The sequence below is a fragment of the Adiantum capillus-veneris genome, chromosome 18, assembly GCF_014529385.1.
Source record: "Adiantum capillus-veneris isolate H3 chromosome 18, ASM1452938v2, whole genome shotgun sequence".
NCBI classification, from domain to species: Eukaryota; Viridiplantae; Streptophyta; class Polypodiopsida; order Polypodiales; family Pteridaceae; genus Adiantum; species Adiantum capillus-veneris.
The window spans coordinates 6,986,043-7,004,079 of record NC_140948.1 but is presented as its reverse complement, the minus strand read 5'-3'; positions in this window follow the sequence as shown (position 1 = coordinate 7,004,079).

The window sequence follows — 18,037 nt, the reverse complement described above, 5'->3', positions numbered from 1 at the left end:
TCTTCAGTCCCTACACATGGACAATCTGGAAGTGGAACTGTGACAAGATGTTCGTCCACCGCATCTGCTTTTTCGAAAGCTGCTTCTGTGACAAGAAGTAGCGCAAACTCTGATGGTCTATGAAGCCAGTAAAATCCGCTCCGAGTAGGTAATGCCTCCACTGAGTAAGAGCATGGATAACCGCCAAAAGCTCTTTCTCATAGATCTGTGCTGTCATCTCCGGCCTAGAGAAAAAATGGCTCTCGTACCCAGACTACGACCACAAGCATCACAATATACTTCAAATGACTTCTACAAGTCCAGCAAAGTCAAAATAGGTCCCGTAGTCAATTTCTCTTTCAAATCCGAAAGGCAGTCACCTCTGTGGGTCCCCACGAAAAACGTACTCCTTTCTGTGTCAAGGTATGCAAAGGGAAAGCAACCTCTGCAAACTTTCATATGAACCGCCTGTAGTACAAACACAGTCCCAAGAAGCTTCTAACTTCATGGACATTCCTCAAATCGGACCAATCACGGATAGTCTCTATCTTGGCCGGGTGCATTTGCACTCCTGCTGCGGACACAATGTGTCCCAAAAAGTGTATCTCTAGTAGGAAAAATTCACTTTTCTTTCCATTAATCACTAACGTGTGATCTCGTAATGCCTGAAACACTTGAAGCAGATGATCTCTGTGTTCTGCCTCATTCTTGGAGAAAACAATGATGTCGTCAAAGAAAGTGCCATCAAATAGCCTGTACTCTCGAAAAATCCTGTCCATCATCCGGTTAAATGTCGTAGGAGCATTGGTTAAGCCAAAAGGCATAACCAAAAACTCAAATAACCCAAAAGTAGTTCGAAAAGCTGTCTTGTAGGACATCTCCTGGCGCTATCCTGATATGATGATATCCACTCTTCAAGTCAATCCTGCCAAAGCATGAGGATCCTTGTAACCTGTCAAGTATATCATCGATCCTAGGAATCGGAAATCTGTTCTTGATGGTGATTTTGTTGAGAGAGCTATAATCGATGCACATTCTCCAAGATCCGTCTTTCTTCGAAACCAACAACACTCGAGAGCAATACGGTGAAGTACTAGGCTGGACAAGACCCTTTTCCAAGAGGTCTTTCACTGCGTTCATAATCTTTTCATTCTGTACTCGGCTCACACAGTAAGGTGGCCGATTCGGTGGCGTGCTTCCAGGTATCAGATCAATGGTTTGATCTTCAGACCCTCTAAAAAGCAATCGGCATGAGTGTGGAGAAAAAAATCATGGCGTTCTTTTGATCAGGTCAAAACATATTCAACCTTTATCCATCGTTCAGTTCTCTCCCAAAAGAATGAGTAAGAAACTGAAGTTCATCAAGTACAATCTCTAAGCCCTTCATTTATCAAAGTCGCTTTCTCGACCCGGTAGTCAACCACGGCATAGTTCTTGTGGTACCAAGGGATCTTGAGTAGAACGTCACTCGCGTGCCCTCAACACCCCTGTCATTGCAAACGAAGTTTGCCAATGCTCGGTGTAATGGCAACATCCCATCCGGGTGCCAATCGAACTACCTCCGCCTGTGGCGTCAGTCTGTCGGGCAAAATTCCAAATCGAGCCGCCAATTTCAAGTGAAAAGAAGTTGGCCTTGGCTCCTTCAAAAGAGCTTCCTGATCCTTCACTTTGCCCCAAAAGCAACAAAGTTTGTACTTTCATTCATTAGAGTTGGTGCAGGTCCCACGCCATGTGGTACCAGTTCTGCTTTTCTATCTGCCTTTTCTGCCACATTCCTCAGCTGCTCTCGAACTCTTAGACCTGTCGTCGTCTTTATCATTCTGTTCTTTCTGTGCCTTTTTAGGGCACTTCGCTGAGATATGTCCATGTTCGCCGCATCCAAAGCACTTCCCCTCTCTGATGAAGCGAGATCCATCCTCAGGAGTAAGCTTGGGTTGTGCATCCTTTTTCTCTGGGTTGCTCTTTCTCTTTCTACTTTCATTCCCAGAAGTCTGTCCGGTTCGTTGTGTCGTGACCTCATCTGTGGGGTAGGTAAGACTTCCAGAGTGAATTGCAAAGCCCCGCTTCGCATGACTCATCAACTCCTGAATAGAAGCTGACTTCTGTTTTAAGCAGTGATCTCGGATCTCTGTAGGTAGACCCAAGGTAAACCACTCAATCTGTTCTCTGAATGAGATCTTCTTGAATGAAGAGGCGCGTAGAAAAGAGCTCCAGAATCTTTCACAATAAGCATTGATTGTGTCTTTCTTGGTCATACGAAGATGGTTCCAAGCAGCTCGTATATCTCGTTCATATTCTTGTGTCAACCAAGAAGGAATAAAAAGCTTCTTAAATTTCAGCCATTTAACTTGCGCAATCCTGTTTAAAAGAAGCGTGGACCACCAAGTACGAGCATTCGCCTTAAAGTAAGAGGCAGCTCTCCGAATTATGGAGTGCTCTGAATAGCGTCCTCCCGCGAAAGCGATGTCAAACTGCTGTATAAAAGATAAAGCCCTCGAAGCATCTGAGTATCCTGAAAAAGTATCAAACTTGATCGAGTGGCCACTTTCCTTAAACTCTCGGACTTTCTTGCTTTTATCTTCGAGAAAGTCATACTGGTTAGCTTTGTAAAAAAAAAAATCTTCTTGTTCGCATAAAAGTTTCCGTGATTAGAATCTGAGCTGTCTGTACACGAGTCCTGAGTAGAATTGTTAGTACACGAGTCCACGAGCTATCTGTACACGAGTCCTCAGTAGAACTGTCAGTCTCTGGGCGAGATGTAGCCTTCTTTGCCTTTTTCTTGCCCTTTCTGAAGCTTTGTTTCTTGCTTCGCTTTTTACCTTTTCTGTCTTCGCTGCTCAAATCCGAGGAGCTAGAAGAACTATCAGAAGAAGAAGAACTGGGTACTCCTTCAAATCGAACACGCTTCTTCTGTTTCTTTGCCTTGTCAAATGTTGACCGACGACCCAAATATCCCGGGAAGTCAGTGTCTTTCTTCTGCTTTTTGCTGTGTTTTTTTCCCTTTCTTTTGCACGTCAAAAAGCTGAGCAAGCTGTGCATCAACCACGTTCTCCAGTTCCTTCTCCGTATATTTTCTTGGAGGCAGAAGGTTTCTGGAGAGCGGGTTTCGGGAGTGGTGTTGTGGTTCTTTGCCACTCCATCTGTACCTCTTCGAAAGACGTCTGGTTCATATATTTTGCCATCTTCGGGTCCTTGGCAAAATTGAGCATCATCTTTGTTGCATCGCCAATCAATTGACGACGCTCCATCTCTCGCCACTCCGCCTAAGTAGGCCAAGGCGGGCCATACTCTCTGTTGAAATCTTCGTTGTGATCCCTGCCCGCATCTCCAGATGCAGAGGGAGTCGACTGATCATTGCCTGAAGCCATAGGTGCCGCGGAAAAAAAAATTCGGGGATCGGATTTCCCGTAGAAGAGAAATCGGTCGTGCTCTGATACCACTGAAACAGACTTGGACACTCCAAGTCAAGAATCAACCGCGACAACACCAAATAACCACTTCAAAACAATTCACGGATCACAATAGATTTACACTGGCCCGGCGGAGTTCCGTGCCTAGAGATATTGACCCCAAAGACTGGCGCCCCTTTCGGTATTTCTTTTTATATTAATCAGATCAAAGTACAAGAGAGTGGTTAGGGTTTCACTCTCAAACTCTGCGTCCAGATGCTCTGAGTAGTGAGGCCCTCACCACTAATTTAAAGATTACAGGAGATGCCCAAAAGCAGAGCCCCAAAAGCTTTTAAAATAAAAAGCATCAGTTCTCTCTCTCTTAGAGAGTCTTTTTCTCTTTTTTTATAAAAAAAGCAAAATTCGCGTCGCTCATCATTTTTCAAAAAATAAAATAAAATTTAATAGCCTCCGCGATTTCCGAAAATTAGGGTTTTTGGCAGAAATTAGGGTTTTTGCTATCCGCCACGTCATCACTTTGTGACACAAACTCTATTCTTGTGGCTTTCACCACCACATGCAACTCCCACAGTCGTAGCAATGCTTCTGCTTGCTCAGTAAACACATACCGGTGTATCTTACTATGGGGAATGAGTGGTAAGGAGGCTTTGATAGAGGTGATAAGTGCTTGAGTCTCTTTTATAGTGTCGTGTATCTTATCCGACATTTTTTTCGGCCCATACAAGGTGAAGACGATGCCTCTGTGGAAGAAGAAGAAGACTTACCCGAATATTCAAATCCGTATCCAGGTGTGTTGGGTAGAGACAAACAATAATCAACTGTTGCTTCCGATGAAGAAGTTTGTGGTTGCAGAGATGAGGCTTCGGAGCTTGGAAATGGTGAATGTGTGACAGCAGGCAAACATCGCACGGGGATTTATGAGGAAAAATGCTTACTCGCCTTATTTTTATACGCTTTCGTGCCATAAAAGCTCCACTACTTACCGTTCCTAGAGTCTTGTGCACCGCAAATAACGTGGCATACATGCATTGGCTAATAGTCTCCATGTTCGTTGAAATGATTACTACTGATGGTCCAACTGGCCCTTTTTCCCATAAAAACTGATACTGGTTCTGACACTTTACAAATTCTGCTACTGACACACTTTTGTCGTACTGGAACTTTTCTAACCCTTGAGCTACCTCTTTGACTTGCTCTGGTACTCGCTGTACATGAAACAAGCTTAGAATAACTGATTCTAAATTTTCCTGGTTTTCGGCTGCCAGAATACCAATATCCTCATCCCTGGAAGTCTATTTGTCATTGGAATAGTATAGCTTGATTTTGGCCCCATTATAAACTCTTGGCAGCAGTAATCCAGAGAAATCTTTCAATCTTACTGTGCCATTGGAAAACACCCAATCAACTTCATATGGACCAGCCCAAGCTATCTTTAAGTTTGGTTTCTTAGGACTCAGTTTTGATTGATACAACATAACCAAATCTCCTTTCTGAAACTCCCTGACTTTGATTCGTCTATCATGCCGGTGTTTCCTTCTTTGTTGCTGAACAATTTCCTGTTCTAGCATAGCCCTCTGTCTTAACTCATCCAGTTGTGTTAACTCCTCCAGTGTCTTCTTCAAATTGTGATTAAAATCCAATCCATACTCTACCGCCATCCTGAGACTGGGTATTGCAAATTCCATGGGTACGACAGATTCAGTGCCATACACCATTCTAAATTGGTGTTAGTCCAGTGGTGACCTTATAGGCTGTTCGATATGCCCAGAGAGTAGTTTGTAGTTTCAAATCCCACTGATGTGGCTCTTCTGCACAATCTTAGTGAGAATAGTTTTGACAGTCTTATTGCTCCTTTCAACTTGCCCACTGCATCTAGGATAATATGGTGTTGATCTTCGATGCTTTACTGAAATCATTTCCATGAGAATGTCCATAGTGTCACTTATAAAGTGTGGTCCCTGGTCAAACACAATCTCCACAAGACATCCATGTCGGCAAACAATATTTTCAAATAAGAACACAGCTGTGGACTTCGCAGTGTTTTCTGGAAGAGCCCTAGCTTCTACGCATTTGGTCACATAACAAGTGGCCATCAATATATACCTATTCTTACTTGGAGTAATTTTCTTGAATGGACCCATAAAATACAGACCCCATTTCATAAATACACTCAACGACTGGATTGGAGTTGAAGGAGTCATATTTGCTGCTGTGGGCCTGCCCATCCTCTGATATATATCACATGTTTTACAAAATCTTCTAACATCAGCTATTAAAGTTTGCCACCATAAACCTGCCTGCAAAATTTTCTTGTAAGTAATATCAGTAGAGAAATGTTCTCCAGGATCCCCATTATGTGCCTTTGAAATTACTTGCATTTTGCCTTTCATAAGTACACATCTTCTAAGAACTCCATCTATTCCTAGTTTGTAAAGTGCTCCGCCAATGATGGTGAACATCAGACTCTTAACAATGAGCACCTTCTTCTTATTCTCCATCCAGTTTTCTAAAAATTCTCCCTTAGAAGGAAACTGATAGACATCATACATCTCCGGATCAATTGTTTCTTCACCTGTTATCTGAAATAGTTCTGCATCCACTAGCTCGTTCACTACCAAATTGTGTCTAAATTTGGTAGCGCTGAAAACCATTCCTAAGGCTTGTCTTCAGTAGTGGTATACCCTTGTTCAGCTTGACTGAATCTTTAACTGGAAAAATATAATGGATAATCAGTTACGCCTTCTGGCTGAGCCAATATTGCTCCCATCGCCAGTACTGAAGCATCTACATGTACATGAAAAATGACATCCAAATTCGATTGTCGAAGTATTGGCTTGCTGATACTAGCATTCTTTAGACTCTAAAAGTTTCCTCACATTCAGCAGTCCAACTGAACTTGCTGGTCTTCTTCGTGAGTTCATACAAAGCTAATTCCTGGGAAGCAAACTTGTGCACAATCTTCTATAAAAATTGATATATCCCAAGAAAGAACTTAACTCTGATGCATTGCAAGGAGCCTTGGCCTGTTGGACACACTGAATCTTGTCATTGGCCATTTCTATACCATTCCTGGACACTAGATGTCCCAGTAGCTGTCCTTTCTAGACCAAGAAAACAGATTTGAATGGGTTCAAACAGATCCCTTTTCCTAACAGTGCTGGAAAACCATTTCTAGAAAAAGTAAATGCTTCTCCTCTGTTGAATATACAGTGAAGTTATCCATGAAGATAGCAAGGAATCGGTGGAGAAATTCACTAAATATTTCCATCATACACCATTGAAAAGTCGCTGGAGCGTTGCAAAGACCAAATGGCATCACCAGATACATGAATGCTCCCCACTCAGTAATAAAGGTTGTTTTACTCTGGTCCTCAAGAGAAATCTGTAATTGGTTATAGCCACTATAACCATCCATAAATCTATACATCTCGTAACCTGTAATGTCATCAAGCAACATGTCCGTAAAGGGTAAGGGTAAGGGAAATGGATCCTTGATGGTTTCAAAATTCAGCTTCCGATAATCCACACAGACTCAAAGCTTTCCATTCTTCTTAGGTACCACCACAATGGGAAATAACCAATTACTACTGGCTATTTCAGTAATGAATCCAGCTTTTAGAAGGTTATCAATCTCTTCCTTCAAATTGTTGGCATAAATGGGATTCATTATGTACCTTTGCAACCGTACTGGTCTGGCACCTGGTTTCAATGGTATTCGATGTTGACATAGCTCTGGATGTACTCCCTTGAGATCAGTATGTTCCCATGTGAACACATCTTTGTAGTGCTGAAACATGTGTCAAACCTTTTCTTTCATCACTGGATTCAGATGCTTGTTGACTTTGATCATTTTAGGATTTTCCTCTGAACCCAGATTCCATTCCTCTTCCTGATCATTTGGAAGCAACCAGTTAGGCCCACCACCTTTTCGTTTGGTTGACTCCTCAGCATAATTCCAAGACAGTCCTCTAAGCTTTGAACCACTATTATGAATTTCAGTGTCGTCTACAGAATATTCTTGTTCAGAAGCCACTGGTATATTGGAATCAACTGGGTCTTCTGATCTTTCAGTTAGCTGAACTGGTCATTGCCCAGAATTCAGTTCAGTGAACTAATTTAGAAATTGCCTCTTTTGCTTTTCAGGCTGATCTTTGTCCAATAAGACTGCGTTGAGGTCTATTTCAGCTAGTGTAAAAATATTCATTGCCGCTAACATCCTCTCAATTTTCTTCACCTTATACTTCTGGTAAAGCTCTTCTAAACACAGCTCCTTTCGCCGGCTCCTAGTCTTGTCTATCTGAAGCTGAATTCTGTTACTGGAACCTTGTATTGTTAGAGTCTGATTAGCATAGTCGTGAACAGCTTCCGCTGCTCGCAACCACGGGCGTCCCAGTAGCATTCCATATGCACCTTGCACATATAGTACTAGGAAGCTAGTTTTGAACTTTTCTTTAACTACTCTTATCTGCAAAATTTCTATCATTCTTGTTGCCTGCACCACTCGATGATTTGCCTTTCAAACTTTGAAAGGTGCTGATTTCAGGTTTGTGATACCCATTCTTTGTTGAAGGTGTGTCCCCAGGATATTTACTCATGTTCCTCCGTCCAGTATGACACCAAATAGTGGCTCCCATTTTTTTCTAACCTTGTAAACTACTTGGATCACCGACACTTCATCATCTCTGACAGCGGCCAAGTCAACTTCTCTTGCCTCCACCTCAGCCTTCCTTCATTGTTTGATGAATTTTGCTGCTTCAGGCAAAGTTTTTCTAATGTCATCTAGGTCAACTGTGAGTTTCTGAATTCTGTCACAAATTTTGACATGAATTTCCTCCCTCTCATGATCAGAGTTGTTATTAGAACTTGAAGAATCAGAAACTTCCGCATAGTACCATTTCTTTGTTCCAGTGCCTTCAGCTCTTCTATCAGTCCTTAATTCTTCCATCAGTCCCTGAACTACAGCCAAAATTTTGACATGAATTTCCTCCCTCGCATGATCAGAGTTGTTATTAGAACTTGAAGAATTAGAAACTTCCGCACAATACCATTCCTTTGTTTCGGTGCCTTTAGCTCTTCTATCAGTCCTTAATTCTTCCATCAATCCCTGAACTGCAGCCAACATGGTTTCAGGAATCCCAGATCCTGACAGATCTGGTTGTGCTTTTTCAGAAGACTGGGCTAGTATCTGCTGAATGACCTGAGCATCAGAACTCTCTAGCTGCTCTGGCAGCTTCTTGGATAAATCCTCTGTGAGTTTCGCTGCCAATTCTCTATGCTCCTGCCATTCATCAACCACCTTTTCTTTACCCTTCGCCTTCCACACCTCTCTCTGTTGAGCCCATTTGCTACCTTTAGGACTGATTGGTTTTACCGGCTCATCTGGAATTTCCTCAATGACCACCCCTGTTGCTAAATGGACTATTTTCTTATTTTCTCGAGTAATTTCTTTTTATTGAAATTAGGATATTTAAAGATGTGCACTTGAACCGTAAGGTTAGGAACTGTAGATCTACTGGAATTATCAAAAGCCATCAGGAATGGAAAACTCTGATGCGTCATATGATGGGTAACATTAAGCATCGCGTAGTGGTTTTACCGTTAGTTCGGTGGGAGGGACCGGGAAACGAATATTCCTAATGCGTCACGTGATGGGGTGACGGGAGCATCGAAAAGGGAATATCTCGTGGGTCTGGCAGGAAACCCGAACTGGAAAGAGGAATACACGTAAAGACGCAAGCACAACAATAAAGATGGGTTCTGAGAAGCTTTTCTTAAAAAGCGGAATATTTTAACGAGTTTTCGGGGAAGAGCAGATGCTTTCCCGCGAGGAATCTATGTTTGTATTGCATTCGTGCATGTGGTTGCATCCAGGGACGCTTGGGAAGTGTTGTGAAAGGCATTGTTTTTAACTTATAAGGTTTTATTGAGTTTTTGAGCAGGTTCATACGAATTTTAAAATATGCCGGCCGCCCACTTAATAAGTGGGCAGCCACTTAGAAAATAAAGCAACAAAACCAGCCAACGAATTCTCTCTCCCTATTTCGGGTAGAACAACGCAAAAAAAAAAAAAAAACGGCCATGATCTCTACGCGAGCAACTATTCGTGCCGTGGACAAGGAGCTATAAAAGCACCACATGCCCTCACTAAAAGGGGAGTTACCAACGCCAGCAAGAGAAGACTCTGCCGTCAGATAACGCAAGAGATCACAAGACTACGAAGCACGGAAGTCGCTTTTCCCACGCAAGAGCGATAGGTATCTATTGTGGATTCGCCATACGAATTGTTGTCACGTGTTTGTGTGTGTGTTTGCAGGTACTTCATCGCGAAGGAGAAGCGAGAAGGCTTCGGTCTACGCTTGGGAATTCCGGGAACGGAATTCGGAAATTGTCTGTGGAGTCTCAACTCCGAGTACAGACGGAAAAAGGATTGAGAGCTTGTCTCTCGGATTTCCCTTTACGGGAAGGAACGACCATCGAGTCAGAGATTTAGAACGGAAGGGTTTTCTCCGGCTCTTGTGCTTGTAAAAAGATTCTCCCTAATAAAGGATTCTCTTTAAGGGGGGGGGGGACCAGCCCATCTTCTGGTCCCAAATATTGTGTCGAGCTTCTCCCTCAACTCTGTTTAGTTGAAAGATTATTTATTTTCATCTTGTTGATTATTCGTGTGCGCTCCCGTTTGTGACAGTGGTATCAAAGCTCCGATTCCTCTCTTTCTCTGCAAAGAAGGACGATTCCGGGAAGGAACGGGAAGAACCATGATAAGCCACGGAAGAACCGTTGAAGACGAACTTCAGCAAGTGCGAGCCCAACTCGCGGAATTGCAACAATGCATTTCGGTGCCGGCTGTCCAAAAGGCTTTGGACGGAATCAAGAAGCCACAAGGAACGGATGCCGATGGACGTCAGGAAAATCCTGTTAATGGAAGCAACCAGCAGGTGGATGGTGCGGAAAAAGGTTCCGAAATGCACAAGGGATCTCCGAATGAGGACAAACGGCCTTCTAAGAGCAAGGGCCAAGAAAAAGAACTCTCTCTGCTTAATGAAAGCAAGGATATCTCTATCTCTTCTCCATCACACTCTCCTGATTATACTACTACATCTACTTCTCATACAGTATCTAAATCTTTTCCCAAGAAGAAAACTCCTACTACTTCTTTACATGCTACTAAAGAGAAGCCTTAGTTCAAGAGGGATAACCGCAGACGTCACCGCAAGATGCAGATTTTCAAATCCGGTGACAAGGATGTGAAGTTTGATAACTACATAGGACAGAGAGATATCTCCAAGGCACTGTCTTTCATTAGGCAGTTTGAAGTTGCTTTTGCCAACGGAAACTTCACAGAAAAATCCAAGTTGTGTCATGTTGGGATGCATCTCAAGTAGACTGCAAGCAACTGGTGGCTAGCCAAAATTCTGGAAGGTACTCAAGCCAGAACCTGGGCTCAATTCAAAGCTGAATTCTATGAACAATTTCTTCCACCGGATTTCGAGAAGGACATTCGGAAGGAATGGGACTGGCTCGCCCAGAAGGAACAAGAGAAAGTCACGGCTTATGTTGACAAGTTTTGGTCGGTTCTTCTAAAAGTTACGCCTTTTATGAAGATTTCCAACGAAGAAAAGAAGAAAAGTTACGCCTTTTATGAAGATTTCCGACGAACAAGAAAAGTCATGGCTTATGTTGACAAGTTTTGGTCGGTTCTTCTAAAAGTTACGCCTTTTATGAATATTTCCGACGAAGAAAAGATGCGAAAGTTTGAAGCAGGTCTTCAACCACCGCTTCGGAAGAGCATGAAGGTGTACCCACATGACACCCTTCAACGGATGATGGAGTCGGCAATCATTGCCGAGGATTTACATTCCACTGGTACCCCCAGACAGATGGAACATAGCACATACCGTGCAAGGCAAAGAGCGGTCTATGATGACCATGGCAACCAAGGCAAAAAGCCCAACTGCCCTGTTCGGCAGCAACGGCAGGAACAAGCATTTTCGAAGAGGGACCAATCGAAGAAGGAACCACTCCACCGAGCTTGAATTCCATTCCTGATGTGCAAGGGAATACAGAAACCGAGAAAGGGAAGCTCCAGGTCCTTAAAGGCTGGGGATGTGTGAATAACCAGCGGGTGTTGATCCTCTACGACCCTGGATCGACGGACAACTTCATCTCACTGGAAACTGCAGAACGTTTGGGCCTTACACCGGCTCAGCTTGGAACTCCAGTCACTTCCGGATAGGCATTTGAGGGGTTGACCACCAATGCAACTCCCGTGCAAGGACAACTCAATATCCGGATTGGTGATACAAGGACCATGAATGCTTTTTGATGGCACCTATCGAAGGATGTGATATCATCTTGGGTATGCCATGGCATTACCATATGCAACCTGTCCCATATTATGTAGAAAAGACCCTCGCTTTTGAGCATGAGGGCAAGAAAATTAAATTTTTGGTGATGCAGGGGATTGGCTATTCCCTATTGTAAGACATATCTCCATTAAGAAGAAAATAAAGAAGTGTGTTTCTGCTTACTTGATTTTCACACGTGAAAGAGATAAAACTAATGAGGGTTCGCTCTCTAGTTTGGAAATTAAAAGTTTTCAATTTCTTGAAAAGTATAAAGATTGTTTCACGGATACTCTACCAGACAAGCTACCTCCGGAACGTCCGGAAGATCATCGCATTGATCTCGTACCAGGTAGCTCTCCCCCAAACGTACCCCCTTATCGGGTTAGTCTTGCTCAGCAAGAGGAAATTTTGAAGCAAGTCAACGAGCTTTTGGAAAAAGGTTTAGTACGACCAAGTACTTTGCCTTACTGCTCTCCAGTTCTACTGGTGCAGAAGAAAGACGGTACGTTTCGAATGTGCATAGATTATCGATCTCTAAACAAGATCACTATCAAGAATCGCTTTCCGATACCCCGGATTGATGATATTCTCGATAAGCTGCAGGGAGCAAGCATCTTTAGTCGCATTGACTTAAAAAGAGGGTATCATCAGATACGCATAGCCCTTGAAGATGTCCATAAGACTGCCTTTCACACAACTTTTGGACTTTGACTTTTTGGTAATGCCGTTTGGCTTGACCAATGCTCCTGCCACATTCAATCCAATGATGGACCGAATTTTCAGCCCACACCGATCTTTCACAGGATTGTTCTTTGATGACATACTCGTCTTCTCAAAGACCGAGGAGGAACATCGGAAGCACTTGAATATAGTGTTTCAAGAATTGCGAAAGCATGAGTTGCATGTGAATGCAAAGAAGAGTGAGTTCTTCCTCACTGAGATACACTATCTCGGCCATATAGTCTCACACAACCAAGTGAAAATGGATCTCGCAAAGATCCAAGTTGTGCAAGATTGGCTAACTCCCACTACGGTACATGATGTACGAAGTTTTCTGGGATTGTGTTCTTACTATCGAAGGTTTATCCGAGGCTTTGCTCAAGTAGCAGGACCACTTCATGAACTAACAAGGAAAAAGATCCCTTTCAGGTGGGGATCGAGACAACAAGGTGCCTTTGGTAGGCTAAAGTATCTATTAAGCCATGGACCTATTTTGATAGTGCCAGACTTAAGGAAACCATTCGAGGTTCATTGCGATGCTTCATGTGATTGCATCGGTGCAGTGCTTAACCAAGAAGCCCATGCAGTGGCTTATGAAAGTAGACGACTTAAGGATGCATAATTGCATGCCTCGATCTACAAGAAGGAACTTATGGCTGTGATCCACGCCTTGTCTACCTGGAAGCATTATCTTCTAGGAGCGGATTTTGTGACCAAAACCAATCACCAGAGTTTGCGGTATTTTCTTACGCAACGGAAATTATCTGAGAAGCAAATGAGATGGGCTAACTTTTTTTCCATGTTTCACTTCCAGATCCTCCATACGGCTGGGAGTAAGAATGTGGCTGCAGACGCATTGTCTAGACGGCCTAGGGTGAACGCAGTTACTTCTGTGTATCACCAAGAATTGAAATCACTTCCAGAGTTGTATCCGAATGACCCAGACTTCTCCTCCATTTGGAATAAATTACAGAACGGAGAGGATGGATATCCCTATTCTATTCGAGATGGTTACCTCTATCACCACCGAGAAATTTGTGTGGCAGAAAATCATGGAAGAAGCACATGCTTCACCATATGCAGGTCATCGAGGAATTCTCCCTACGACTTTAGCATTGGAAAGATATTTCTTTTGGCCAAGCCTTAAAGCAGACATTGATCAATATGTTAGGGAATGCTTGGTTTGCCAAAAAGTAAAGTATGATCGGCATAAGATGCCTGGGTTACTCCAACCTTTACCCGTGCTTGATCAACCCAGGGAGAGTATTGCCATGGATTTTATTATGGATCTCCCAAAGACTCAAACTGGAAATGATGCGATATGGACTATCGTGGACAGATTTAGCAAGCAAGCTCACTTTATTCCAATTAAGAAAACAATCAAAGCAGACCATATGGCTAGAATTTTTCTAGCGCAGATCTTTAAGCATCATGGGCTGCCCAAGTCTATTGGGAGTGATCGAGATCCTCGCATGACAGGCAACTTTTGGCGTGCCTTGTTTGATAACCTTGGCACAAAGTTGAATTTTTCTTCTGCATATCATCCTCAAACGGATGGGCAGAGTGAGATCGCTAATTCCACAGTATTGGATATGCTGAAATCTTATGTGTCAGAAAGACAATCTGACTGGGAGAAGTATTTGCCACTTTATTGAGTACGCGTACAACAATACCGTGCATTCGTCTACGGGGAAAGCACCTTTTGAGATTCTCTATGGTAAGCCTTTGCTTCCACCAATCCTTGCACTAAGGATAAGATTTTCGCAGTAGATGAGTTCGTCCGGGATTTGGACACGGCCTACGGGCAAGTTAAGAGAGCAATTTTGCGCTCTCAGAAAAAACATAAGAAAGCTGTGGACAAGTACAGAAGGAATCTGGACCTAACAGTCGCTCAATTAGTCTTTCTCAAGTTTGAGAAGGCAAGACTAAAGAAACAAGCGACTCATAAAGGGAAAGTGGTAAAACTTTCCAATCGCTATTATGGGCCGTTTAAGATAATTGACCAAGTGAACGATGTGACGTTCCGATTAGACTTACCATCTAATTGGAAGATCAACAATGCTTTCCATGTTATTTTACTCCGGCCATATGTGGGACCGCCTCCAAGTCATCCTATTGCTGAGGAACCTCCTCAGGTTGAGGAAATGGAAGAAATACTCCAACCGAAACATATCATTCATCATCAGGAGCGGGCATTTAAGTCCGGGAAGATTACACGGAAGTATTTGGTAAAGTTTAAGAATTATTCTACTCTAGATGCTCAGTGGATGACCGAGCAGGAATTAGCACCCTATCCCGAGATTTTGGAAGGATATGTACAAGCACTACAGTTGAGGACAACTGTTTAGAAGCCAGAGGAATGTTGCTAAATGGACTATTTTCTTATTTTTTTATTTTCTTATTTTCTCGAGTAATTTCTTTTTATTGAAATTAGGATATTTAAAGATGTGCACTTGAACCGTAAGGTTAGAAACTGTAGATCTACTAGAATTATCAAAAGCCATTAGGAATGGAAAACTCTAATGCGTCATATGATGGGTGACATTAAGCATCGCGTAGGGGTTTTACCGTTAGTTCGGTGGGAGAGACCGGAAAACGAATATTCCTGATGCGTCACGTGATGGGGTGACAGGAGCATCAGAAAGGGAATATCTCGTGGGTCTGGCAGGAAACCCGAACTGGAAAGAGGAATACGCGTAAAGACGCAAGCACAAGAATAAAGATGGGTTTGGAGAAGCTTTTCTTGAAAAGCGGAATATTTTAACGAGTTTTTGGGGAAGAATAGACGCTTTCCCGCAAGGAATCTATGTTTGCATTGCATTCGTGCATGTGGTTGCATCCAAGGACGCCTGGGAAGTGTTGTGAAAGGCATTGTTTTTAACTTATAAGGTTTTATTGAGTTTTTGGGCAGGTTCATACCAATTTTAAAATATGCCGGCCACCCACTTAATAAGTGGGCAGTCACTTAGAAAATAAAGCAACAAAACCAGCCAGCGAATTCTCTCTCCCTATTTCAGGTAGAACAGTGCAAAAAAAAAAAAAAAAAGACCACGATCTCTAGTGAGCAACTATTTGTGTCGTGGCCAAGGAGCTATAAAAGCACCACATGCCCTCACTGAAAGGGGAGTTACCAACGCCAGCAAGAGAAGACCCTACCATCAGATAACGCAAGAGATCGCGAGACTACGAAGCACGGAAGTCGCTTTTCCCACGCAAGAGCGACAGGTATCTATTGTGGATTCGCCATACAAATTGTTGTCGCGTGTTTTTGTGTGTGTTTGCAGGTACTTCATCGTGAAGGAGAAGCGAGAAGGCTTCGGCCTACGCTTGGGAATTCCGAGAACGGAATTCGGAAATTGTCTGTGGAGTCTCAACTCCGAGTACAGACGGAAAAAGGATTGAGAGCTCGTCTCTCGGATTATCCCTGACGGGAAGGAACGACCATCGAGTCAGAGATTTAGAACGGAGGGGTTTTCTCCGGTTCTTGTGCTTGTAAAAAGATTCTCCCTAATAAAGGACTCTCTTTAAGGGGGGGGGGGGGGGGACCAGCCCATCTTCTGGTCCCAAATACTGTGTCGAACTTCTCCCTCAACTCTGTTTAGTTGAAAGATTATTTATTTTCATCTTTTTGAGTATTCGTGTGCGCTCCCGTTTGTGACAACCCCTTTGCTACGTGTAACTGCTCTTACAGGAACTGGCTCTGGGGCCTTTGCCTCAGTAGCGCAGTGGGTGTTTCTGGACATTGAGCCACAAAATTCCCATACTTGCCACAAGTATAACAATTCAAGCTTCTGTTCTGGAAAGTACCATGACCCCGGTCCCGGACCCCGGTCCCGGACCCCGGTCCCGGACCCCGGTCCCGGCCAGTACCTCTTTGGTATCTGCCATGCCAAGCACCAGTGCCACTGGTACCCGATTTCTCTTCTTGGGGTACACTCGTAGTCTCGACTCTAACTGGTTCAATATTTGTAAATGCCACCACAAAAAGATCTTTTTTCTTCTTGAAATGATGAATACGAATGCCACAATTGTTCCATAAATGGCCATAGGCTTTGCAGTAAGTACACTGTGGACACTCATTGGAAACATGATCTTTGGATTTACACTTCGAACACCAGGTTTCCATTCTTCGTACTGATTGTCTAGTCTGGCTGATTTTGGCAATCTGCCGGGCCATCTCATCAATCTTTCTGGACCAAGACTCCTTCTTGGCCTTGTCTTTTCTCTTTTCATTTGAGCTACTTTCCGAGCTACTGGAGGTCTTACTGGAATCAGAATTCTCAGTAGAAGTATTGCTACTACTGGACCTCCTCTTCCTGTGACTCCTTTCCTTCTTTGCCTACTCTTCCAACTTTAGAGCACGCTGTACCAAATCATTAAATTTCTTTGTTGGTGCGGGTACCTCCTGTTCCCTAAGCTTTTTACTATGGAAACCATTTAAAAACCATGCTCGCAACCTCTTCTTTAATGGTGGTTCATGCAGCTGCCTAGTGAGCTCCTTGATTTGCTCAACATAACTTCTGACTAATAATTTTCCTTGCTTTATCTTATCCAGTTCACAGAGGATATCCTCATCTCCTCTGTTGTCTGAATATTCTAGTCGGAAAGCTTTGAGCAGTTTGTTGTATGATTTGAGTTGGCAAGCTGGGTAATGATAGTACCATTTCCTTGTTGCATCCTTCGATGTCTGAGAAAAGTATTCTCCCCAGTCATCTTTATCGATACTCTTCAACTCAACATATTGTTCAAAGGCTTGGATATGAACATCCGGATCATCTTTCTTCCCACCTTTAAACATTGGAAAAGAATTTTTAATTGAAGCGGTATAATCATGTCGATCAACACCGTTTTTGCCTCTTTTGACCTTAGGAACCTGACTCTTTCTTGAAGATTTCTAATAATGGTCCATATCGGCATCCCAATCAATTTCTTCATCAGTCTCATTTTTTGTCAGTTTTTGTCTCCTCCCTGGCTTTCCTGCTAGAATTGTGGCGACTACCTTTACTGCCTCTGGCTCCTTCATCCCTCCGTGTTGGTCCGAGAACTCCTGGCCTTGCGTTCTTCCCTCTCAGCCCTTCTTCTTCTGGACTGATTGGAGTGCTGAGAATCCTTGGCTTCATCAGCATGACTGTGCTCCTCCGGAGCCTCAATATCAGTCACCGGTTCATTCTTAGGATCAGAATCTCTTTCTGATTCCTCAAGGATAGGGTCAACGCGGTAGGATGGTTTATGACCATGACTGGTTTTGGGTGCCATTACTTCAACTGAAAATTCTAACCGGGAGAAGAGTTTTCTGGTCAACGAGCAAACAACTCAAACCACTGTGATCGTCAAAATGGAATTGGAGCTGATCTCTTCAATTAGCTGATTCCAATATTAGAACTTACAGTTACTAGTAAGTCTTCAGTTCAGTCAGAGAAACTAGAATAGAAGGTTGAAATTGGACTGAAATAGTTAACTAAATTGAAATAGTATACTGGAATGAGAAATAGACTAGATGACTAGAAAAGTGTTTACAATTTCAGATTCAGACTCATAGTTCATGAATAACCAGTACAAGGTATATCAGACTGAAGCTCAATT